This window comes from Lissotriton vulgaris, chromosome 3_1 (assembly GCF_964263255.1).
Source record: "Lissotriton vulgaris chromosome 3_1, aLisVul1.2, whole genome shotgun sequence".
NCBI lineage: Eukaryota > Metazoa > Chordata > Amphibia > Caudata > Salamandridae > Lissotriton > Lissotriton vulgaris.
Window position 1 is genome coordinate 2,078,992,463 of NC_141689.1, and position 26,024 is coordinate 2,079,018,486.

At 40.8% G+C, this 26,024-nt stretch overlaps 1 pseudogene; it reads left to right on the plus strand.

Annotated features, from left to right (window-relative positions):
* Window positions 1-11,876: 11,876 nt before the first annotated feature.
* LOC147728822 (uncharacterized) lies at window positions 11,877-13,014 on the plus strand (annotated as a pseudogene).
* The last annotated feature ends 13,010 nt before the right edge of the window (window positions 13,015-26,024 follow it).

Consider the following 26,024-nt stretch of genomic DNA (forward strand, 5'->3'; position numbering starts at 1 on the left):
CGCTCTTTTTAGACATGGAGAAGGCGTTCGACTCCGTAGAGTGGCCATTCCTTCTACAGGTCCTACGCCGAATGGGCCTGGGCGAACCCTTTATCCAAATGATTGGCGCGTTATATGATGGCCCGGCGGCTAGGGTCCGGGTAGGTAATGCGGTATCCCCCCCCTTGTTCATAGGGAGAGGCGCCCGTCAGGGATGCCCATTGTACCCTTTACTATACGCGCTGGCTGCTGAACCCCTCGCCTGTGCCCTAAGAGAGTATCATAGTCACAAGGGAGTTAGGTTCCCCACATACAAGCTGGTCGTATCTATGTATGCGGACGACACCTTGCTATATGCCCACGACCCGGCTGTCTCGCTTCCCCCACTCCTGAGAGAGGTGGTCCGGTTCGGCGCGCTCTCTGGACTCAGGGTTAACTGGGCAAAATCGGTGGTACTGCCCCTGACTCCTGTGACGACTCGGGTGGAGACGGAGTTCCCTGTACAATGGACGGAGGACCCAATTAGATATCTGGGGATCCAGATACACACGGATCTGGATCTACTCCTTGGGCAGAATTACGGACGAGCGGTCAGTAAGCTAGAGGACGAGATAGAAATATGGTGTAAACTACCTCTTATGCTGATGGGTCGCATAGCCCTACTGAAGATGATAGTGCTACCGCGGTTTCTATTCCTGTTTAACGCACTACCGATAGTGCTCTCTAAATCCTTCTTCCATCGTCTAACTAGTCTGATGATCAAACTGGCATGGGCGGGCAAACAGCCGCGAGTCAAATGGACCACGCTCACCCTCCCATACAAATTAGGGGGGCTGGCGGCGCCAGATCATGAATTGTACTACAGGGCTGCCCAGGCGTCTCATCTACATACCTGGATCCATGGTGATAAGCTAATCCCGCATGTCCGGCTCGAACGATTATTTGCACACCCTATACCGCTTCCGGCAATGATCTGCCAACCGCAGGATCGCCGGACGGGGATATTGGATTCCATATCCTCCACCAACCACGCATGGCACTCACTCCTATTTCGCCAAGGAGGGGCATTGCTGTTTTCGCCGGAGATGCCGATTGAGTGGATGCTTTGGCTTCCTCCCATGGTGGACAAAGCGACCACACGGGAACTCGCAAAACTGGGGCTGAGCAAGGCGGAAGACCTCTTCCACGACGGCACGGCCAAGACCTGGGACCAGGCGCGGGGAGACGGAGTTGACCCTCCGCTACTCCAGAGATTCCACTTCCACAGAACTCGGAGCGCCCTCGCTGAACTCCTGGGTCCGGATATGTCGGAGCCCCCGGACATGCCTGAATTAACATATGTGATCACACATAAGGACCCCAAGAAACTTTTTACAAACCTCTACGGGATAGCGAAATCTCAGGGGGAAAATCAACTTATGAAAGCTCGCTTGGAGTGGCAGAGGGACTTAGGAACCTCGCTAGATGATGCGACGTGGAGCTACTGCTGCGAAAGCAGGAAGCGTATTTCCCTAAATGGAAAGCACCGGCTCATACACTTTAAGTTCCTTCAAAGAGTGTACTACACCCCAGCACGGCTTCACAGATATGGGCTGCGTCCGGAGGCGCACTGCGAGCGTTGCCGAGCGGCAGACGCTGACTTCTTGCACTTGTCACGGGGTTGCCTGGGGATACAAAGATTTTGGCGAGACATTTTTTCCGAGATGAGCAGGATTCTGGAAGTCAACTTAGACATAGACCCGGGATTAGCACTCATAGGTAACTCAAAAAGACTTCGGGGGGCGATACGCAGACTCACAGACATGGGGATGCTGATGGCGCGGAGAGTGGTAGCTCAGTGCTGGATACGGGGCCCTCTTCCTACTAAGGCTAGATGGACGTGAGACATGCTATATTGCTGCACGCAGACGGAGGCGTATAGCGAGCTGTTCCCCCCAAAAAATCGCCCGAAGAACTTCTGGGCCCTTTATAGGACCTACTTGCAGGGACAGCAGACTGAGAACGAGGACGCCACCGACGGCACCCCTTCAGGGGCAGCCGCAGATCCCACACACGACCCGGACTAGGACACTGATGCCCACAGGGGACAACGGGTGCGGATCAGGGGGGAGGGTAACAGGGGAGTACAGAGCACAAGGTGGGAGGGGAGGGGGGGGTGGGGCTCCTTGGAGGGGGGACCTACAGGGTAGACCACACACTGTTCGATTTCCCCACTAGTTGAGGTACAGACTGCGAGGGGTAGGCTCACACCACCTTCAGGGCCCCTTTGCTAGCAATGGGTTGGGCACTATCGGATAGAGGAGTTGGGTGCAGACATGGTCATTGCAGAGCTGGCTAGGTTAGAAGGAGCAGGGTACATTGGTAAGGATATAGGCAAGGGTAGAGGGGGGGTGTTGTTTTGAGGGAGTTCAGGGGTTGTTGAGAAGGGCGAAAATTCAAAAACGCACAGAAAGACGGGCAGCCGCCCACATGTAAGATCTGCACTACACAATGGAACACTGATGTACCCATGCGCCGCCGGACCCCCGGATTGTCAGCCCCAAGGCTGTGTACTGCATGTAAAGAACTTAACACGAATAACTGTGTTGCGGCCGGCCCCGGAGGGGTTGTGGGCCAGAAGCTGTGAAACTGAGATTCCTTACTCTGTGCAATAAATAAATTAAAAAAAAAAACAAGCATACAATAGGAGTGTAGTTACTTGGCTGCGCTACATTGATGATTGGTTTATAATTTGGGATGGAGATTTTGGCAATGCATCAGATTTCATTGAAAAATTAAACGACAATACAGTCAACCTGCACTTTGCAGCAGATATTAGTAGGACTATGGTAACCTTCATGGATGTTAAAATTGAAGTGAAGGGAGATGAATTGACAACTACTCTATATCGGAAACCCACGGCGGGCAATACTTTATTGCATGCCTCAAGTGCTCATCCGTCCTATTTAATTAGGAGTATTCCATATGGAGAAATGCTCCGTATTAGACAGATTTGCAGGAGAGATGAAGATTGTAACAAAAATGCAAAATTAACGTAAAGATCGGTTTCTGAATAGGGGATATAGTTCTGAAGTGATTGAGACCGCAATTATCAAATCCAAATCATTGTGTAGAGAGGATCTGCTGAAGTATAAGAACAGACAGAGCAGGAAAGAGGGACCGGATGAACCTGTAAGGCTGATTCTCAACTTTTCCAGGCAAGAGAAACAGATCAGGGGAATAGTGATAAAAAATTGGCCTATCATAAAAAGTGACCCAGTAATTGGAGGTATTTTGCCTATTAATCCATCGGTCTCTTTTAGAAAAATAAACAGTATGGGGACCTCACTAGTAAGGAGTAGCATAGAAGCAAGACCAAAAAACTCCTGGTTGAAAGCTAGAAAGGGGTTCTTTAAATGCTCTGTCTGTAAAGCATGTCAATATGGCATAAATACTACTTGCTATAAAATGGCATTTGGTCCTGGGGTTGGCAAGATCAATTTGCACTTGATGTGCAAATCGGATCATGCAGTATATGTGCTCACCTGTAGCTGTGATCTGAAATATATAGGGAGCACGAAATTGCCAGCTCATAAGAGGAATTTACAGCACATCCGTGCCATTTGCAACAATGATGAAAGTTATCGGGTTGCTAGGCACTTCAAGCTCAGCCATAATAGTGATCCCAAACATCTCAAATATTATGTGATAGAAGCCATACTACCTACTAAAAGGGGCGGGCATATGGAGGCAAGATGGAAGAGTCTAGAAACATCATACATTCTGAGATTCGACTCCAAACACCCAAATGGGTTAAACAATACTGAAGATCTATATACCTTCCTATAAAAAATACCATTTGACTGTGTCCAACATGTATATAGAATATTTATATTTATTTATATAGACATGTTTATATGATTAGATGGATTTTATTTGAGTGCCAGCCTGAAAACATGAACTGTATATACAATCAGATAGGAAACGTTTTCCACTTTTTTCACTGTTTATGATTCTTTTAACTTGAGAAATGGATTTTAGGGTAATACTATTTATATATTTATTACATTAGGGATTGATTTTAGAGATCATTGAATAGAAAGTATATATATTGGTAAATACTTCTTGATATTAGAAAGGTTTTCTACTGGATCAACCCTTGATGAATTAATATTATGTATATTCTATGTCCTAATGCCCCGCTTTCATGCACTTTAAAAGAGTCTAGGATTCAAAAGCACATTAGTCACTTTATTAGGAATAGTCAATTTGAGACTTTGGTTAGATTTGATGATTTTAGACTCACAAACACACACATTTACACCGAGTATTCTTATACATTTCACTAACTAAATTTGGTGTTTATTGACATAGTTGAAAATGAATGGTCTTACTATGCATTTATGCTGTTATGAGTTTTTATATGTGATATTTATTCCATGCATTAGGTTAAAAAATTATTAATCATTTAAGCTGTTTTTATTTTCCCCAAAGGCATATAAGTGAAAAGTATTCCTACTATGTCTATAAGAGGTTGCACTGCACTGGCACTTTAAAAGCGATGTGAAAAATCAATGAGATGTCATGTGATCAAGGGAGGGATCTCCCGAAACGCGTCATGGCGGCATTGGTGAAATAAAATAATGCACTAACGAAATCTGGGTCTACGCTTGTCTGTTCAAGTCTGGAGTTGAAGTAGAAGGCGAGTTGGAGTAATATATATGTAATATATATATATATATATATATATATATATATATATTCACTGAAAAAACCATAGGTTATAGACCATATATAGTTAGGAATTCGCATTTACAAAACCTTATTTTACTCACACAAAACCATTGAAATTCCATATATAGTTAGTTGCACTAACTATATATCGCGCACCCGCAATCCACTGCTGAAGATGTCACATATTACATCATTCATAACATGGTCAGTGACATCACTGATGACATCACTGATGACATCTCAAATGACATCACTGATGACATCTCAAATGACATCACTGATGACATCACTGATGACATCTCATTTGACATTACTGATCACATCACTGATGATATCATTCATGTGATAATACGATGAACCTCTTCAGACTCTAATATAACCTTAGATACAATCAGTGTAAACAGACACTCACAGACTGTCACTCATCCATGGAGTTACTCACACACCTAGTCAGTCATGCAAAGAATCAATCACACCTCCATTTCCTCAACTATACAGTTATACAAACTTTACTTATTCAAACATATACTAACACATATTTACTCTCTTATACAATCCCTGATACAAGTTCACAATGATCCATACAGCCACTCACACATTCACTGGCTCTTATGCACAGTTATTTATATATGTCAACTCTCACATGTACTGTGTTTTACATATGTACTTACTTTGACATGTAGCACTGAGATATCCATTCACTCACCAATACACTCATGCACACAGTCAACCGCCCATACAGCTGTTTCCACATGCACTTTTGAAACCATACATCTAGTGAATCAACTGCTCACACATCTATGCACAGAGTCATACACCTCCCAGCCACCCACACACACACTCAGTCTCCCATACAAATACTTGGGCAACCAATCAATAACCCATATAGTTACTCATATAGCTACTTATCAAAACATGCAACAGTTTACAGAACAACAGACATAATGATGCACAAATTAAGACAGTTTAGCCACTAACCCATGCACTCAGTGAGACACATTTAATCACTCACTCATACAGTCAGTCATGCACCTACTAAATCCTTCATCCAGACACTTATACATCCACTCATTCTTCAATATGTAAGACATATTTTAACTTTACAGAAACATACAGTCACTGGATGTTGTCATCAGTGATGTCATTTGAGATGTCATCAGTGATGTCATCAGTGATGTCACTGACCATGTCATGAATGATGTAATATGTGACATCATCAGCAGTGGATTGCGGGTGCGCGATATATAGTTAGTGCAACTAACTATATATGGCATTTCAATGGTTTTGTGTGAGTAAAATAAGGTTTTGTAAATGCGAATTCCTAACTATATATGGTCTATAACCTATGGTTTTTTCAGTGAATTTTCAAGGTTTTGTAAATGCTAATTCCTAACTATATATGGTCTATAACCTATGGTTTTTTCAGTGAATTTTCAAGGTTTTGTAAATGCTAATTCCTAACTATATATGGTCTATAGCCTATGGTTTTTTCAGTGAATATATATATATACATACATATATAAACATATATCATCTGTATATCTATATAAATACAAACATAAATGCATGCATACATATACTTATATGCATACAGATGCATGTTATTTACATGAAAGTTGAAAAAACACTAATAAAAGCAAAGCTAAAAAGCCACCTCATTACAAATAGAATGGCTTTAACTTAAACGAGGGCGAGATCTATTGCATTTTCAATGCTTGTTTACTTTGGTTCCATCAAGAAGGCATTCAGATGTGTCACACATTTGCCATAAATTCTGAATGTTAGCACTCTAGTTGCACATTAGATCACTGTAGTAAAGCTACTGCTCACCAGGGACGTCTGCTGCTGGTATTCAAAGTGCATGTTTCAGTCTGCATGTCAGAATTTTTTTAATAAAATAGAAGAGGATTTGAGAAGTCACTCAAAATGATCCCTAATTTTTCTTTCTGAAGCACTAATCATACTTTCTATGGCAAAATGAGCCCCCTCATGTTGTTCCTTTTTAAATTGAGTGTTTTCAGACTTACCACTTCATTCCAATCAAGATGGCTTCTGGTGTGCCATACTTTTGTCATAAGTAAGACTGTTAGCGCTCTAGTTGTTCTTTAGAACACTCTGGGACATTCTGTCATTGGGCTATGCTTGGGCTACATCTGGGTGATATTTGGGCTACATTTAGGCTCTTTTGTCTCTGGTGGCCATCTTGGGAGACTGTATGTCAGAATTTTTTAATGAAATTGAAGAGGATTTGAGAAGTCACTCAAAATGTGCCCTAATATTTCTTTCTGCAGCACTAATCATACTTTCTATTGCAAAATATACCCCCTCATTGTGTTCCTTTTTAAATTAAATGTTTTAAGAGTTACCACTTTATTCCAATCAAGATGGCTTCAGGTGTGCCATACCTTTGTAATAAGTAGGACTGTTAGCGCTCTAGTTGTTCTTTAGAACACTCTGGGACATTCTGTCATTGGGCTATACCTAGGCTACATCTGGGTGATATTTGGGCTCTTTTGTCTCTGGTGGCCATCTTGGGAGACTGCATGTCAGAATTTGTTTATGAAATAGAAGAGGATTTGAGAAGTCACTCAAAATGTGCCCTTATTTTTCTTTCTGCAGCACTAATAATACTTTCTATGGCATAATATACCCCCTCATTTTGTTCCTTTTTAAATTAAATGTTTTAAGAGTTACCACTTTATTCCCATCACAATGGCTTCAGGTGTGTTATACCTTTGTAATAAGTAGGACTGTTAGCGCTTTAGTTGTGCTTTAGAACACTCTAGGAGGCTGCAGTAGAACACAAAGGAATCAACTGACAGTCTCTGTCCCTGTTGGATGTACATGTTTTACTGAGAATGTCAGACTTCATTCTCACATGACTGAGAAAGATAATGTGAATTTACAGAAAATATGCTTTCAGTTTAGCTTATAGATACCCTTCCAAACCACTGTGGGAAAATCATGAGATATTAGTTTTCTTTCAAACATGATTCATGATATCACAGCAGAAGGCTTTTTCACATGGTAAAATCACCTTAGAACACACCACAATTCCTATAATGAGTATGGTACCATAAACAAATGATTTATAATGTAACTAAAGTCCTAAAACCTTCTATTAACTACAATGCTTTTTAATGAGGTGCTATCATGTATATTGGTCCCAAGATGGCTGCCAACATTTCTTGGATGAAGTGCTGACAGCCAATCAGATCAGATGTGTGGTTAGGCTCCGCCCAGATATATATATATTTTTTAACCTAAATTACTCAAAATCCACTGGAGCACATATCTTGAGACATAGCAAAGGCACATCGGGCTACCATTCCCTACAATGTTGCCAGGTTTTGTGGAAATCCATTCAGCCGTTCGGGTTAAAAGTGAGTCCAACCGCCCTATGGAAATTAACATGGGGAAAACATGTTTTGGGACCCCCTTTTATCTCAGCCCCCGCTTGACGAATCCCCCCCAAACTTTCAGGGAAAGAACGGAGTGCAGCGAGGCAAATTTAAGGAAAATTACAGGCAGATTCCTCAACCGGCGCCAAAGTTATTCCCAATAGAATGTTGCAGATTTCCTATAGAAAACAATCCTAACTATAACTACCTACTGGCGACTGCCAGTAGGTAATATATACATATATATATATATATATATATATATATATATATATATATATATATATATATATATATATATATATATATATAGTCGGAGGTTCTATTTTTCGGCTGTGCCATCGATCCCGAGTGGCGGCAGTGGTGGCCGGCTGCTATGTGTCCCCCGGCAAAATCCTCCTTGGTTGCCAAGAACCTAGGTGTCAAGCTTGATAACAAGCTCTCTCTTAGAGCGCACGTTCTCGGCCTGTCCGGTACCTGTTTCGGCATTCTGAAAATGCTCCGCAAGTTTCTTCCTCTACTTTCTGCGGAGCACAGACGGATTACGGTGCAGGCGCTTATCGGATCTAGGCTTGACTATGCCAATGCTCTTTTCCTAGGCCTTCCGGACTACCTGGTCCAGCGTTTGCAGGTGGCACAGAACTCTGCAGCCCGCGCGATTTTTGGTCTGCATAGACCGTATGATAGTGTGTGAAAGTTTAGATGAATGTATGCACACTCCATAATTGACTGTAAGAATGCATTAGTAGTGTATGGTGAATGTATAAGTGCAGAACTATAAGGAAGTGCTGCAGCATGACACTGTAACCCTTTACCTGCAGTGTGCTGGGGTACTTCTGAAGCACAGGGATGCAACCTATGTACATAAATATGTTGCAAGTCTATGCTTCCCTCTGTACTGCTGCTTAAATTGCAGCCATGTGGTGGCACAGGCACCCTTGCACCAGGGTGCAAGGATATCTGTGTTGTGTGGAGTTTGTTTTTGTGCAGGAAGACTCACCTTCCCGCACAAAAACAATCATTGAAGGCATTTTTCTCCTTAAATGTATGCTGTGCATTGTAGCATACGTTAAAAGAAAAAAATGAGGAGAAATGAAAACAATTCTCTTTGTTGTGCCTTGCTACACTAATTGAAGAATGGTGCAGCATTCACACACATATCCAGATCTATGATTTCTGATAAATCTGGAGATGTATCTTGTTCTATGAGTGTTCTGTGCAAACATGCACAGCAACACCTATAGAACACCCTTTGAACGCAAAGTGGTGTGTATGATGAGGTTGTATTTACATGGATAAGAAAAGGTACACAGAGTACCTTTTCCTCTCTTTGTAAATATGAAAGAGTGTCTTGCGCTATAATTATGTTATAAAAAGTGACATATTGTGTGCACAGGATGCTTCGAAATTTGCCCCATAAGTGCTTTGGGATTAGCAGGCTGTTACAATAAGAACATATTACTAGCTAATTGTATAAAAACTTGCATGAGAGTGACATGAGGTGAGAACAGAGTTATGTCTCCAAAAATGCTCAAAGAAGAATGATTGCGGTCCTTCAATAAGTACAATGGGAAATATTATGAACTAATCAAATCTTTTTTTTTCAGTTCACACGATATCCTATGACAGGGAGATTCCAAAACTACATAGGTATAAACTGGGTGTTTTGAAGACTGTATTAATACTTTGTAGCTTCTTGCAGATCTGCTTGCATAGTATATAAAGAAATTAACTTGTACTAGGGTTAATGGATAGGCCAATCCTTAACTATATGAGTAATAAGGAGAGTAATTTCAGTGCTGCAAAGAGAGAACAAGATAAATTTATAAGTACTCAGGTTTTGGCAAAGTGATAGGACACGTTTATAGAGTGGTAAAGGGAAAGGATGCGGCCTCATGTGACATATGCGAACACTCTCTGTGACGTGTTTTAGGTTAAGGAATCTGACCCCAGATTCATCAAAGTCCTCTTTTGCGAGTCTGTATTAATGATGATTAAGGAATCGCTATTACAGACTCGCAAAACGGGATGCATGTAGAAATCACAATATTTTTTACGATTTCTACTGCTTCCTTATTTGCGATTCGCAAATTGCGAATCGCAAATAAGGATGTGATTTCCCATTCATTCCTATGGGCCTAAAGGCCCATAGGAATGAATGGGGAGTCAATCCTTATTTGTGATAAGCAATTTGCGAATCGCAAATAACGATGCAATTTCAAGGTTGCCAGGGTGTAGCACCCCTGTAATGGAAATGTACACTGATGTTGCACACACACATGTCCAAAGGACATGTGTGTGTGTAACATGCAACTTAGATAAATGCACAAAAGTGCATTTATATAAGTTTTCGCTATTTACCACGTAGTCAGACTTCGAGGTAAATAGCGGCCCCGGATTGCGAAATCGCAATTTTAAAATTGTTCATGCATTGCATATAAGGAATCGCAAATTGCGATTCCTTAAATGCAATCGCAATATCAGAACTTGCAATTATTTGCAATTTCTTATATTGCGAGAGCATGAACCATTGATGAATCCAAAATGCAATTTTTGCGGGCACAAACGGCCGATTTTTGTGATTCGCACCGTTTGAGCTCGCAAAAATGCTTGATGAATCTACCTGCTGGTCTCTTTTTATCCTGAAAGTCCATGGGTCCCACCATGTGTCTCTATTGAACACCATACAGCTGCATTGCAGAGAGGTAATCCGAAGCCATGTCCCATTTTACACCTCTCTGCAATGCAACTCTCTGGCACTTTCGTCACATATCTGGTGGGTTAGTTGGCCCTCGGCGACACTCAGGATTCAAGGCAACTTTATCCCATAACGTAAAAACTTTATGGGATAAAGTTGCCTTGAACAAAATAAAAACAATCCAGGCAATGATGACTGTTGAATTGGAGACATCTGTTAATATTGAGTGTGTCAGAGAGGAATTGAACATTTCAGAAGATGTGAGTGTGGAAAGTGGACTCAGACCAAAATCGAAATTTATACCTACTGGAACCGACCCAAATATAGACACATTCAAAGAAAAAGTGTCACAAAGTTTTTACCAGTTGTTAGAAGATTCCGGAGGTGTAGGTTCCCGCAAATACAACCTTACGATTAATGAAGCCGCAGCCCTCAAGAATTTAAAATCAGACACTACTATTGTGATCCGTGAGGCGGATAAAGGTGGGAACATTGTCCTCATGGATATAAATGATTATGTGGGTGAAATAGATCGACAATTATCTAACACTACTTGTTATACAAGATTAACTGGAAATCCAACAGAAGCATTGGCTAGTCACATTAACATGAGATTAGCAGAATGGAGGGAGGTGGGTCTCCTCAGTGAGGAAGAGTGCCAATACTTAACGGTCGAGACTCCTTCCTACCCTTGTATTTACATTTTGCCCAAAATCCACAAGGGCGGCCCTTTTCCACCTGGCCGCCCTATCATCTCTGGTGTCAACTCTCCCACTGAAAACGTGGCTACTTTCATACAACCTATGGTACAAAACCTCCCTGCTTACATAAAAGACATAAAGGATATCCTAGGAAAATTTGAGGGCTTTACTCGGTCTGAGACTTTAATCTTTGTTACCCTTGACATGGTCAGCTTATACACCTGTATCTAAAATGAATTCGGTATAAGGGCACTTGAATCCTTCCTGGAAAAAAGAACAGCGGACCATTTATTACACAAGGGCGTGCTGATGACCGAACTCATATTGTCTAAGAATTTCTTCCTCCATGACTCAAAGTGGTATCACCAAATACAGGGGACTGCCATGGGTTTCCGGTTTGCTCCCGTTTATGCCGGCCTTTTCATGGGCTGGTTTGAGCGGGAGCATGCCTGGGGACGTCATGCATCTGAATGGATGGAGCATGTGGTTTTTTGGGGCAGGTACATCAATGATGTGATCATGATCTGGGATGGGCCTGCCCCTGCACTCCAGTCTTATTTTGATTATCTTAATGACAATCTATTTAACGTTCGTTTCACAATGGAACATGACCAACAATCAATCAATTTCCTGGATGTTACATTTTTCATTCAGGATAACATCATCCATAGTTGCACACATCAAAAGGCTACCTCATGTAATAGCATATTGCATTATGATAGTTCTCATCCCCAACATGTAGTTGATAACATTCCGTATGGGGAAATGATCCGGATGCGTCGCAATTCTAGTACAGAAGAGACATTTCTCTCTAGTATCATGGAAACTGAACAACGTTTCCTGGAGAGAGGATACCCGGCAAAGACATTAAGAAAGGCTAATAGAAAGGTGATGAAAGTATGGAGAAAGACTGCATTAGCCTCAACTACTGTCAGCAATACTACTAATAGGCCGTTGGCCTTTAGTACCCAGTTTACAGATCGGAGCAATAAAGTGTACAACATTCTAAGGAAACACTGGCACCTGCTTTCTGATATACCCACATTGAAAGGATCAGTTACACCGAAACCTAAGGTTTGTTACAGAAGGGGTAAAAAACTCTGTAACATCCTGTGCCCCAGTTACGTAGTGTCCCCTAGCAAATCATGTTGGTTAACAACCACCACGAAAGACTTTTACACGTGTAATGATTGTAACATGTGCAAACTAGGAAAGAATAGAACTAAAGAGTTCTGTTTCAATCGCAAAAAGAAATATACTATTGACCATTTGATTAATTGTAACAACAAATATGTTATATATGTCCTGGGATGTGCTTACAACAAAATTTACGTGGGGAGCACCAAAATAGCATTGAAGGTGCGTATACAGGAACACGTGCGAGCAAGACATAATGGGGACCTAGGGTATCCACTCACTTACCATATGCAGGAGGAAAATGAAGTTGAAGAAAACTTCTGGTTCCTCTGCATCGATCATGAGCCGGCTCACCCCAGAGGTGGCAATAGGGTGCTGGCCCTAAGACAACGCAAGGCAGGATGGATATGTAGACTACGTTGCATAGAACAGGGTTTTAACACAGAAGATGAATTACATCACTTCCTGTAATAAACAATCTACCCAGTCAAAAGGCCCACCTTTTTCTAGGACCTATATGGATGATTGATATTGTAGATCCTATCCTCTCTTTCCCCGGAACATTTCCAACTTTCCTTATGTCAATAGGTCGATTTGAGTCCCTAGCTGCACTACACACTTAGATATGACAAAATGTTTCTTGGGTGTTGACTATGTACCAAGCTGGCATCCTCCATAGTGTAGAATCAGTATTGTAATGTAAATAGATCGTGCACAACTTTCTAAGGTTGACAGTCAAGAAAACAATGAACTTGTTTCTTTGGATTTTTAATGTGTATTTTTCATAATTTTTGTTTCCTCTCCGCTACTCTCCCCTTTCCCTGACAGTTGTTCAACAATTTTTTCCTCATGGTTAACCTTCTTTTGCAGAGTGTCATGTGCTATGGCATTGGCCACGAAACTATACATTAGTTAAAACTATATATCTTAGCTAACAGACACTGGTATTTGGAGTTATTTTTCTCAGTTACTTTCTTGCGTTGTATTCTCTTCCGGTACTCCTTGCTCATAATAGTTGGTTCAGACTTTGGCTATGGTTAGGGTCATCTCAAAGGAGCTTGGGACATGGAGTTTGTTTGATCATAAACGCTTCCATGCTATATCCTCTGCATGCAGCATTGGGTCATATTAAAGAAGGCATATATACATGTGATCCTCTGGTTGTTTACCTTTTTACTATTATCTAACCTGTCACAATTTTTCTACCAACGTCCCCTAAGTGGGTCACGTAATATGAATAGGTCCGCCAATCAGCTATTTTTTCACTTACTGAATGGGCCAACTGTCCCTTACTAGTATGATTGATACTTTATCTATATACATAAGTATTCTACTTTTTGAATTCCTTAATTGAAATATATATCCTTACTTCACGAAAGATTCAATTCGTTTTAGTCCCATCTCAAAATGGTGACTGTATGTTTAGTAGGGATCACGTGACCCTCACGTACTACGAAGACGAAGTATCATTAATAATCGGCCCAGAATTATATCATTTAAATCAAGTTGCCTTCTGGATGTTACAATTCAATTCCATGGACGAAAATGTACTCAGTTGATGGGCTAGTTACAGGTCTGGCTTTGCCTATACATGCACCCGTTTGCCCATTACAAGATGTCCACTGCATATTTTATGGTCATCACAGGATCTATTTTCACGTCAACGTTTGAGCCGGTTTGACAACCCATAATTCGGACTGTGAGATTAAGAAACGTATGCTGTTTCCAAATTCAAAGTAGGTTCTATTTGACCTATAATTTTATTTTTTTGTACGTGTTTTTTAAACTTTAAAGCCGATATATTCTGGTTATATATACATAACACGTTTTTCTTATTGCTCCCCTTATTAAGAATGCTGTAAAAGTCATTTAATTTACATAAGTTTTGTCCTTATCTGGCATCTTTATCAATATTTTATTTAGGCTTAACAAGGCATTTCTACTTCCATCGCCCCTGTTCTGACCCGTTATAAGATAGCTGCCGTTCCTGCGATCCTGCCATGTGCTGTTTTGGACTTTGCAGGCTACACAGGTGCATTGCATTGGCCTTGTTAAGACAGGTATATATAGAGCTCACAATAGCTTGTTCTCTACTGGCCTCCGGAGGACTTATCATGTTTCAGTCGGAAGATTCCCTTTTGATACCCACAGAGCAGTCCTACTAAGACTGGTAAGAAAACTCTATGCTGTAACTTGGTTTTTCTTAGATTAGGGCTATGGGGTTACTCTACCTCTATTGAGTTCTTATGTTCTAACTTGGACTCTCCTATATTAAGGTCATGGGGTTACTCTATCTCCTTTTTAACAATTATTACTCTTAGTAAGTTCTGAAGTCTTGTGTTTGTGCAAAACAGACTGTTACTTTATCAACACCTCCTGGGTAATTCCATATCATATCACTACTTTGTGAGCTTAGGCTCTATCTTATGTATTGATATGAGCAGTTCATGTCCCCATTCCTGTTATTGTTTAGTATAATTCAGATTTACTCCCTTGGTATAGTCATGAGCTACTTATGGTTCATCACCCTTACAATGTTTATTTTTGTGACTCAATCTTTCATATACATGCTAACGGATAGACAAACTGTTTATTTTATTTGGCCTTCATATCTTGTAGGTTTATGAATATACAACTTAGAATCAGCCCGGGTCTGGTAACATACTACGTCTCTGTATTCTTCTATAAGCATCATTAACCACCATGGACCTGAATAATGTTTTGAAGGTATTTACTTGATACATTTCCTATTGGTCATGTATATGATTGCTTTTTGACGTTGGGATAAACATTCTGTCAAGATTAAACAGGGTTATAGCTCTCACAATTCATTCTGAATTATTGTTATTACAGAGACCAACATATGTCGATCTCTCCCTAGTGACTGGTGTTACAAGCTATCTTTGACCTCCTTTGAAGTAAAGAGACATCCCTGAAATATAGATCGGGCTATACATAAAATATTAAGGTATTGTTCTCTCCTAAAATGTACGGACTCTATCATTGATGTTTTCTTCAGGACTGAGTAGGTCCATTGTCCAAGTTAGTTTAGATATATTAGATTAATTGCTCTTGCAACCATTTTTTGTCTTCTTTATAGACACATCTAGACACTTGAGGCCGTAAGAATACCGACTTATAGAACATCAGTCATCCTCACCTAGAGGTCAACATCAATCATAACAAGGTATATACATCGTCATGGATTGTCTATCCAATCATATGTACAATTTAGATCTCACATTATTTAATGGGGGCTTACTATATATAACCACCCACTACAACTTCTGAGTTTTCCAGGTTTGTTTATATCTGGAAGTTATATTATTCATTTATTGTGCATAACTTTATATGGGTTATCACTGAATACAACTACTCGCCGTAATCTCCTTGTCTCCCAGGTCTGTTTATATCAGAAATTCAGTTTCTCCTTGTTCTGTTAAATATATTGGAGATACACGTTTCTATGGTACATGCTCTCTCTTTCTACAAGCCATAATGTAGGAGATACATTTTCGATTTTTCACGTCCAATTGTCTTTGTAGAAATCTAACTGGATACAATTTCCATTATCCTCTGCAACTTACTCAAATTTCACATACAGATGCGTCATGTGAACTGGATATTGGCCATTTAACCCCTTCTTTGCTCATGATGGAGCCACTCCGTCATGAGCCTCGGTTGAGCTGTGCTCATGACGGAGTGGTTCTGTCATGGCCCGCTCGGCGCGCCTGCGCGGCGCGAATTCTACGCCTGCGCTGGACGTTCCATTGAGCAGGCGGGGCCATGACAGAACCGCTCTGTCATGAGCACAGCTCAACCGCAGCTCGTGACAGAGCGGCTCCGTCATGAGCATGCAAGCGCCGCTCGGCCCCCCCGCCCTCTTAGCGCTGCGGCGGAATTTCCGCCACAGCGAAGGGGTTAATAGGGTGGTGCATGTTGTATAGGCCTCCCATTTTGTGTAAATTCTCTAACCCTCTAAATTTTCCCTTTCCCCTTTTTTTCCCATCTCTCTTTTAATTCTTTACACTGTCTGTCCTTCAGTTGTAAGACTCTCCCCAGGGGTTCGGAACCTGGGATTGTTTTAGATCTTGTATGTGGAATATGCACTGTAAATATTTACACTCTTATGTTTGCTTTTTAAATGACAATTTTTTAAACTTGGAGTATATTGCTTCAAAACCATGTAAATCATGTATTTAGATGTGCTATTAAGTTGTAAAAAAAAATAGGAATATATGTCTTACACTTTTTTCTATGTTTGGTTTGATTTAACAGCCCTGAAGAAGTCCCCTGCGAGGGACGAAACGCTCGGTTGTGTGGTACCCCATTTTGTTGAATAAAGATTGGAAATCCAAAAAAGAAATTCATCGCTTGAGACTTTTTGTAAAATCTACTTGGACACACTATTGTTTGTGGTGCACCTTTGCTGTTGTAAAAACCAAGTTTGAATTCCTTAGGGAATAGGCACCGGGACGGTGGGTGCTACTCAGTGTGTACACGATTCCCTTTCTTTAATACTAGGGAAAAACTGGAAATTTAAAAAGGGCTATTGGATATTAGGTGCTTCAAGAGGAAGGGATCACCGTTAGGTCTGTTTTGTCTCAGTTATAATATATAATATTATATTTTTTACAACACAGCATAAGTTTAACATTTTATAAATTATTTTCTTTTCCTTTTTTGCCGTTCTCAGAATATATTAAATTTCAGTAGAAACAGTGATTTCAATTGTACTCATCACATAACAACGGGGAAAAAAACTATCAATAAGATTGTTTAAAAAAAAAAAACGACATCTAACATATTTATCATATACCCAACTATTTCTGAACATTCCACAAAAACCACATCCTCAATAACAAACCGTATAATACAAATCACACATATGTAAAATGCTTTCTTCTAACTTGTCAAAGTTGGATGGAAGACACCCCTGTGTAAGCCCTGGAATTACTCCTTCGGAATTTGGGCCGACTTATGCGGCCGTTTCGTAGCCCTACAAAACTACAATACGTTCAAAAAGACCCCTGTGACAGTCCGAGAATTCCTTTTCAAAGAAATTGGACTTCTCCCGAAGGCTGTCTTTTTACCGACCTCTGCAAATCTGCATTATAGAACCCAGACTCCCTTGAAAGTCCTGCAATTCCAGTGTGTCAGAACACGGTTTGATTTACCACCGGAGAGATTAACTCCAAAGGCACCCTTCAGGGCCAACGGCTCGACCAACATTTTCAGGATCCCGACCCACGTGGCGGATTCTCCATCTATCAAATGACCATGTTCGATTGATGAAGTATATTGAACGATATCGAATACCTCGTATTGCTGCCCAATCTGCGAAATCCCATTTCCAATCTATTGCCCCCATTTCGTCCCTGTCCTGATGAAGACCCTCTAGCAAGGTTCCACTGTATGCCTGCATCAATTTGGGTCGAAACGTCGACACTCTTTCCCATCTTCAGCCTCTCTCCCGATCTATCATTTGTGATTTTGTTTTTCAGAGGCATGAGTTTGTTAAATTAATTTATGAACTGTGATCTTTAGCTTGTGTTAATTAACTATCAGCAATGTTTTATTGAGGTCATAGTGACCATTGTTTCATTATTTGCATAGTTCCTTCACTTTCCAACCACTACCCTTCCCTTTCCTTTCCATTAGGGGCACTAATTGTGACTAATTATTGATGTATTTTATGAACAGTTTTTATGGTACACGTTGTGATTAAAAACAATGTTGTGATATCTTTTTTGAATTTATTTAAGTCATTATTCATTTATGATCTATTTGCTCTAGTATCTGGGACCACTTTGTTTGCATCACTTACCTACCCAGGTCCCAGCAATTTACTGGGTCAACCCGTGTTTTTACAGCAATACATGCCCTTAGGTCATGTATGTGTGCCACATGTGCACACAAGCACTAATAAGAGACGCAGCAGGATGTCAAAGTGACACCCTGCCACCCTTGACTGTTTTCCAATTTTACCGAATCGGTATTTACCGATTCAGTAATTGACATTCATTCCTATGGGCCTCCAGGCCCATAGGAATGAATGGCAATTACCGAATTGGTAAATACCGATTCAGTAATTACCGAATCTTAACGATTTGTTAATTTTTACCGAATATTTACCTACATAGGATTTACCGATTCTAAAATACCGAATCGGTAAAATTCTGTATTTTAGAATCGGTAAAACCTATTTACCTACATCTAGCCCAATATGTTCATCCTTTATCACATTTTAAATAGGCAGTGTAATGTCCAGATGTTGTGGACGGATCAACATGAAAAATTATTGCTATTGCTACAAAAGCCCTTCCTGATATTAATAGTTGACTTGCTACAAAATGTTTAATTGAAGTTTCCAATTTTCTTCCATCAGCTTCCATCAGCTGTACAGCGTTGCATAATTAAAATTATATATTGTCCATATCTTTGTATAAATAATGTTGGTAACATTTCTGATTTGCATTTGCTACACTCCATGTTTTGATTTGTTGCTTAACTAGTTTGTACTGACACTGATTTACAGTCTAGTAATGTCAAATATATAAATCTTTCAGTGTCTATGTTAGTGCTACATGTAAACATACAATTTTCACATTGATGTTCCCATTTATAACAAAGGTCAAAAAGATTTTCAATTTCTTTGCCTTCGTTTTCCAATACGGCAAGCATATACATTAGAAATTCCTGAGCATCTTGTTGGATATTCTGCATAAATTGTGTAGAACCAGAACATACATCCAAAACATTACGAATATTACAAACGCTTTGTATTTTACTTTTATCAGTTCTCAATTTTTCATAAAGACAATGCAAGAAGGAACAAAATCTATTTTTCAGATTCTTCATATTTTGCTGTTGCAAACTTTCAAGAAAAAAACAACATTGACCACTACATTAGCATAGCAGTTGACACCGGAACTAATTTCAAACTGATAACCAACAATCTCTTCAACAGTGTATTTTTTCTTTTTGCTTGCAATCACAACATTATCTTGTTTTTTCCTTCTCTATACCTTCACTACAGATAATCTCATACCTTCTTTTTCGACCTACCACACGCTTTTCAAATACAGGATATTGACCTAAATTGGGAGCATACACTCTTCTAACCTTTGTGTCATCAAAATCAATCAAAAACAAACAAGATAAAGTTCTGACTCAGGTCAAGCAATATATACCATAACCTCTTTAAACACGGTACTTCCAATGTTCACCAAAGCACTGTCTACACTTAAACCTTAAGATTTATGAATAGTCACTGCATATGCCAGAGAAAGTGAAAACTGCTTTCTACGGACATATAAATCTTTAACAAGCAAAAAACAAACCCAACAACAACCAAATTGTTTTACTTCTTCAATCTGATCAAATTTAATTTTAAAAAAGTCAATTCCATCTTTATTCCATTAGCAAAGACCACAACTTTGCCCATTGCTCCATTAACTAAACCTTTTTCTACATCCAAATTACACCTTAAAATTACCCGACAGTTTATACATGCATATAGATTATTTTCTAAACCAGCTGTTTTAGATATCGATTTTTCTAAAGAATCCAATTTTGTTTTCAATTTTTCTGTCAAAATAATAATGATTCCTTCATGCTCTATTTTATCAATGGCTTCCATTTATATTATTTCTTTATTTTCCAGCTTCAAAAGTTGTTAGTTGAATGTAGAACACTCACACCGTGTAGGCATTAAGCAGATTATAGATTTATTTTCTGCAATTTTCATAAATATTTTCTCAGGAACTATATTTTCATTTGGAAACAAATTGGAAAGTAATCGACTCTGCAAAGCTTGTTTGCCATGTTCTATCAGTACTCCAATTCTTATATCTTGAAGAATAGTTCCATAATTAACATCATTTGCCTGTCGCATATTTGTAATGAGTTCTTTGTATTCAAAATATGACCAAATATTAACATTGCCAACACTATCCAAAGACTTTCTGGTGTCTTCATGTGCAGGTGTTTTAAATACTGGTTGTCCTTTTACAGGAGTAAGTTGCAGATCTCCAAAAACTATGCTATGCTTTGCTCCAAATAAAACATCGTACTCTGTTTTAAGAATTTGCTGCAATCTTAAATGCACAAAAGCAAGCATTAAGTTTGAGACCATGCTTACCTCATCAATAATCAGAAGTTTCATTTTCTTTAGCACTCTTGAAACTTTACAACAAGCTTCTCCAGATAGTTTGTGATATTCCAATTTGTTTTAGTAGCATTAGTAAACAATGCAATGTAATTCCTTTAATGTTGTGTGCTGCCAACCCAGTTGGAGCAGTTACAACAGAAGACAAATGTGCGTCAGTTATTTTCTGTAGATAACTGGTGATTACTTTAATTAAGAAACTTTTTCCTATTCCAGCTTGTCCACTCACATACATTCGGATAGGTTGACAAAATGTGCTTGTGCATTCTTTCTTTTCATGAAGAAATCCACGGTCAATCTGTTTGTCTCACTTGCTGATATATTTCTGTCTGTTCAACATTTAGTTGTTCTTCCAAGTTAGCTAAGTCCATAATATCTTCCTGAGCTTGATGCATTGCTGTACCACCTCATTCATGGCGATTGCTGCTTCATTTTCTACAATTGGTTTTCCTAATGGATCTTGACTTAGTGGAGCAGAACTTTGACTATCTTGAGAACTGTCTCTAGCAATCTCAGCTGCAATAGTAGCTTCTTGATCAATTTAATCGTTCAACAGTTTCACATAATTTACAAAAGTATATTCGATGGTATCTTTACAAGCATTGAAGGAATCTTCATAGCTCTGAAAATCTCCAAGTAATTCCAATTCTGATTGCCACAGTTTGAAAAGTTGCAAAAGTGCTAAATAGTACAATTCCCTTTAATCAGAAGTGTCGCAACTCAGTTTCCTGTGATTGATTAAATTTCCTTTCATTTGTTTCAACAAACGCCCTTCGGACCAATCACTGCATATTTTCCATCATTGATGTTTTCTGTAGTATTCCATTTAAAAGTGTAGTTTTGCAGCACTTCATAGAGACATATGTTCTCAAGATGATGACTTCTATTTGGATAATATGTGTCCAACATGTTTTTTTTTTATAACATCTGTCTTTTCCTGTTCTTTTTCTGCTAAATATTTGATTGCTTATACAGATTTAAGTACTCGATTTCGCATTGCAGCAAGACCTAGTCTCACCCAAATGATTCTTCTAGATTTGGAGTATAGACTTGCATATGATAACCAATCTGAGCATTCATACACTCCGATTTCTCGATGGGATAACATCTTCAAACTGAAACTGTATCATTTCTTACTTAGACTCTTCTCGTGAGAAATCTCTTCCCACATTTCTTTCAATTCCATCTTTTCTGGTTTTGTAATGTAGGACGTTACATATCGAGCAACATTAATTAAATTGTCAGCAACGTACTGAATATCCATGTTAGCATTCCACATTGACAGAATAACCGAATTGTACTCATTTATGTATTTTGATTCTTCGCTTCTTCTCAAATTGTAGGTAATTTTTGGAGACTTTCTTGTGATGGTATGTCGCATAGCTGACATAAAACTGTTTACTCTTCGTTTGGATATTACAGGACGTGGAAATACAAAACGACATTTGGTATAAAACTTTTCCTTAGATTTTGTACTTTCGTCTAAAGTATTTTTTACATCCATGGCTTTGGAATTGTAAGACTTGTTGTCTTAAGTTGTTTTCTTCTGTGCTATTGGGTTTAGCACATGTGGCATATTCTTCAATAAAAGACAAATCAGTATCATCCGAACCTGTTCCGAATTTGGGGTCATCCTTGATCCATATCAGCATATGTATATGAGGAGTACCTCTTGCTTGATACTACTTTCTCCCAAAAAATCCACAACTTCTCCAAGAGGGGGATTTTTTTATTGCAGATAAACAACATCATAGCTTCAAATCTATGATTGAAAAACCTGCATATATTAACAGGATCCAAAGAGCACAATTATCCTGGTGACTAGTATTGAATATTTTTTATTGAGCCCTATTTAAAGTTGGTAACAAGGCCATTCCATCGCTTGCTGCTAACTAAATTACGTTTCAACTTGATTCATTTTTTACTGGGATCTTATGAAGGGCAGAGTAAGCCGGAGGATATAGCCCTTTGTAACTGTGACGGCAGCTCATTGCAAGACACTATGCATTTTACACTTTTTTGTGGATATTACTATGAAATTAGAATGACATTTATAATACCACTATTTAAGGATAAGGGGTTTTCCCAGGCTAAACCTGCTTTATTTTATTTAAAACTTCTGGATAACCCCTCGAACATCTTTAACATTGCAAGCTATTTTGTAGCAGCTGTATGGCTGAGAAAATTAAGATGTTTAAATATGATTGATTGTTGAGCTCTTCCCCCTTTTTAACTGCATTTTATGGTTTTTATCATCTTTATAAAAATGCTTTTATAATCATGTTGTTCTAAATGTATTCACTGAAATGTATTGTATGAATTGTGCAACTTGATTGTGTATTTTTTATGATTTTAATTAATCGATTAAAGTGGTTTTGACTTGACTTGACTTGACTAGTATTGAATATTTTTTATATTCAAATTTCCCTCTCAAAGAAATTCAAGTAAATCATCCCAACCGTATTCAGCACAGCTTAGGGTAAGGAACCATGAAGGAGTTTGGAAAGGGGCGACCATTCGGTCCCCCTGAACGTATGGTTGGGTCCTCCCGGGAAACCATTTTGGAGGGGGGGCGTGTCTCGGCTGGTATGCCAGAAGCGGCATAGCCAGGGCGCGCCTTTTCCCGCCCAAGAGGGGTTGTCCTAGACACCTACACCGAAGACCACGCCCAGTAGGCGTACCGGAGGAGGGTACACGCCCTCCCGCAGAAGAATAAATAGAGCGGGAATCCTAAGAAGATTGTCCTCTTGTTCCTGTGCTCTGAAGGCTGCACCCACTCGTTGCTCGTGAGCCCTCGACGGAACAAGCAGCAATTTTGAGAACTTGTAATCTTGTTGTTTCTCTTTCAGTTACTTGGAGTTCGAAGAGTCCGGAACCTCGTCGATCAGCTAGGAGCGGAATACTCGACATCATGGCTGGCAAGAAAGCGGGAAAGAGTTCCGAGACGGACAAGGTGTTACGCCTGTTGTCGAACCGGATGGCTTGCATGGACCGAAAACTCGGACAAGTCCAATCGTTTGGTAGAGTTTTGACGGAGGTCAAAAAACAGCTGGCTGCACTGAGCAACCCGGGTCACCCTAAGAAGGTAATAGGCCCGGCCTTGCCGGGAGTCGTCCCTGAGGGTAGAGGGAAACGGGTCAAGAAGAGGGCAGTTTCGGGGGAGGTCCCGGTCCCAGAGTTACCCCCAGTTGCCCCCCTCATGCCGGTAGACAACCCGGTACCAAATCCTGATATGGGGCAGCCGATCCCGGTTGTAATTACTCCTGATAACGATGAGGATATGCCTCCCGAATTGGCCATCCAGTTGGCAGCATGGCTCAAGAAGAAAGCAGGGGGGTCAGTGGCCCCTGGAGATCCGGCCGAGGAGGCCAGACTACTAATCAAGCAATTGCGGCAGTCGAGAGATGTCGCAAAGGCGAATGTTTCTCTTGTTTCCCCACAGGTAGCACCGGTAGGACCTGCAGTTGGTCACGAGAAAACGGCGGGAACAACGGCCGAACCGGGTAAGCTCGCATTGCCAATAGTGGGGGAGGGTTCATTACCCTCGAGGCGGGAAAAGGTGGCACAGCACATCCCTTTGGCCACGAAAGAGTTAATATGGGGGGACAAATATGTTAAAATGTTTTCCTTATTAACTGACCATCGCGAGATGGAATATGCTAAAACCCAGAAGGATTTGTGGCACCCGAGCGTCTGGCGCACCAAGATGGCGGAATTCAGGGTGGATGAGACAGTGACGAATTGGGTTAAGGCCTTCTCTATATTTACTGGAGTTATGGGGGAACGTAAACCCGAGGTGATGACTGAGTTGACTTGCTATCAAAATCGTATTATGGATTTTTATGCTATGTACGGGGGAGAGGAATGGAAAGGTTATGACATGAAATTCAGGAAAGCCAAAGAATATGATGCTACTTTGACTTGGGATTGCCTGGACTCGGTGTCATGGCACAAACAGCTCCTGCCAGGGGCGACAGGTACGTCCTCGCCAGGCGGGAGCGGGTCGGGGGTCATCCGCCAAAAGCCCGCGGTGCCCTTTCGAGCGGGCGCCGGTGGGGATTACCAGCCTAAGACCGGCGCGAATGGCGGCAAACGGGGGGTCTGTTGGGGCTTCAATCGAGGCAACTGTAACAGACCACAGGGAACATGTAGGTTCAAGCATGTATGTGCGGGCTGTGGGAACTCCTCACACCCGGAGAGTTCGTGTAAATCGAGAAATAGCAGGACGGGAGGAAAAGGAGGCTCTAAGCAGGAGTGAGGTAGAACGTTGTGACCGATTGTCTACACCTGTTGATCTCATGGCTATGACTCCTTGGTTAAACAGATACCCTGATCATGTATCCGCTGGGGTGTTGAGGAACGGATTCTTATATGGCTTCCACATCCCGGCGGGGGATTTTCGGGGGGACTCCTTCTGTAAAAACCAGTTATCGGTGCAGCACAACCCAAGCGTGGCAGAGAAGAGAATAGCAAAAGAAGTCAGCTTGGGGCGAGTGGCAGGGCCTTTTCATCGCCCGCCGGTGGCAGAATTCATCTGTTCCCCATTAGGGGTTGTCCCGAAGAAAGACCTGGGGGAGTTTAGACTTATTCATAACCTGTCTGCTCCTAGGGGTTCCTCGGTGAACGAGGCCATTGACCTAGAAGTCTGTTCAGTACGGTACGCATCGTTCGATGAGGCCGTGGCCATGTTGAATCGCCTGGGCCCCGGGGCGCTGATGGCGAAATCAGATATCGAATCGGCGTTCCGGTTGCTCCCGGTACACCCACAGGATCAGCGCTTGCTAGGCTTTGCATTTCAAGGAAGTTATTACATGGATAAATGCATGCCTATGGGTTGCTCCATTTCTTGTGCCTATTTTGAAATGTTCAGTTGTTTTTTAGAGTGGGCATTCACTGAGGCCACAGGGCATAGGCATGTTATGCACTATCTCGATGACTTCCTGTTCTTGGGAGCAGCCGGCGATACGAGATGTGCGCAGGCGCTGCACGACTTCTGCATCCTCATGAGGGAGTTTGGAGTCCCACTGGCACCAGGTAAGACGGTTGGACCATCTACTTCACTGGAGTTTCTGGGAATTGAGCTCGATTCTGTGGAGGGATGTTTCCGTTTACCGATGGAAAAGGTGGCCAAGTTTAGGACTTCCTTGATGCAATGCCTGGGTAAAGAGAAAGTGACCCTGCACCAGTTACAGCAAACAGTGGGTCAGCTTAACTTTGCTTTGAGG